Source organism: Biomphalaria glabrata, chromosome 11 (assembly GCF_947242115.1).
Source record: "Biomphalaria glabrata chromosome 11, xgBioGlab47.1, whole genome shotgun sequence".
NCBI lineage: Eukaryota > Metazoa > Mollusca > Gastropoda > Planorbidae > Biomphalaria > Biomphalaria glabrata.
The window spans coordinates 11,335,429-11,337,097 of record NC_074721.1 but is presented as its reverse complement, the minus strand read 5'-3'; positions in this window follow the sequence as shown (position 1 = coordinate 11,337,097).

Here is a 1,669-nt window from a genome sequence, read left to right as displayed (position 1 = left end):
GTGGGCGGTAGATTTTCAGAGATCTAGACTATACAAGGGGGCGATTTTGGATCTAAAAGCACATCAGACATCAGAAACAGGTTTTACAGCAGAAAAGACATTGCTTAATAACTGAGTATTTTTATGACATTTTCTTGAGTTTACTCTAGAGAAAATTAAATAAATTAAGAGGTTCCTCTAATAACAGCTAAATGATGATAAATCTAGTAGAGGAAAAAAATGTCTCTTAATTAATAAGTTAAAATTTCCAGAAAATTTGGAAATTTTCACATAACAAGGGGGAAAAAAAAGGTCTCCGTAGGCCTACATATAAATTTTCGGACTATATCAGGGGTGGGCAACTTTTTTCTACCGAGGGCTGCGTTAAAAAAAAATTTGGGACTGGCGGGCCGCATAATTTTTTTTACTCTCAATTGAGGAATTACAACAACAGTGAGCAATTTCTTGAACTACTTTTACGAATAATTTTTTAACCCCTAAAGTGCTGAGCTGTTTTACAATGAGTGCAATCAGTGCATACAAAATGGAATTACAATTCTGATGTTTAAGAGGCTAATCTACCACACGCGTTTAAAGGGTTAAATTTTGTTATTGTCTTTTTACATCACAACATTTCACCACAAATGTACAATTGTACTTAATGTGAAGCATTTAACTGTTTACATCCGTGCATAATGTTCTGTTACTTTAGAACTAGCTTACTAGTTGTTTTGTTCTTGCGACTGCTGTCAAATTATATAGTCAGTGAGCATCGGCCTGTTTTAATACTTGATAATTTTGAAACAAACAAAATAAAGCGTGATGATGAATTAGGTTCCGAATAATATGAAAGCTTCGCAGCGAAACTTTCTTATGTATGGGAATACAACTTCTGCCAGTCATGAGACTTCTGTGGAAGAACTCACTGGAATTAATCTTTCAGGTAATAATTTGCTTGGAGGTATGTCATCTAGAGCTAAATCAGCCTCTGCATTAAATGGTGAGTTGACGGTATTGAAAACTAGTTCCAATTTCTTGACGTCTTAAAATTTGCTTTCAAATATCACAATTTAAGGAATCCAAATAAGTCTTGTAATTTCATCCATTTCACTAGAAATAGTTTCACCTTTCAGCTAAGGAAAATGATAAAAATTGATTTCACTCGCTGGCTCGAGAAGTGGAATAACTATGTTTGAAAAGATTTAAGAGAGCACATACATTTCATTTGCAAACCAAACATTGCAATGTCTCCAATGATAAACATGAAGTCTGTCTTCAACTCTTCATTAGAAATATTAGTAACAAAGTCACAGTAAATGTCCTTCAATGAACCTAACTATTTCTTCCTTGAGATTCCATATTCTTCTAGGCCAGCAGATACTACTGTGTAACCAAACATCGGAATGTTTTGTTCCAAATCTTCAAGTACTTCTCTCGGAACTGCCAGTCATGGCAATTGGAGGCCCTTGGCAAAAAGAATTTGGTGGCCTCAAATAAAAAAAAAATAAATAAAATAAAACAGTAAAATTATTCAATTTTTTAAAAACCTATTGTACTTCAACAATAACATTGAGGACAAGTTTCGCTATTTCTTCTCTAAAATACTGAAGGTATAGCTAGTGCAAGGCCCTCACCAATTGGGGACCCTAAGCAGTTAGTACCCTTTCATGCTTTCTGCAAAATGATGAGA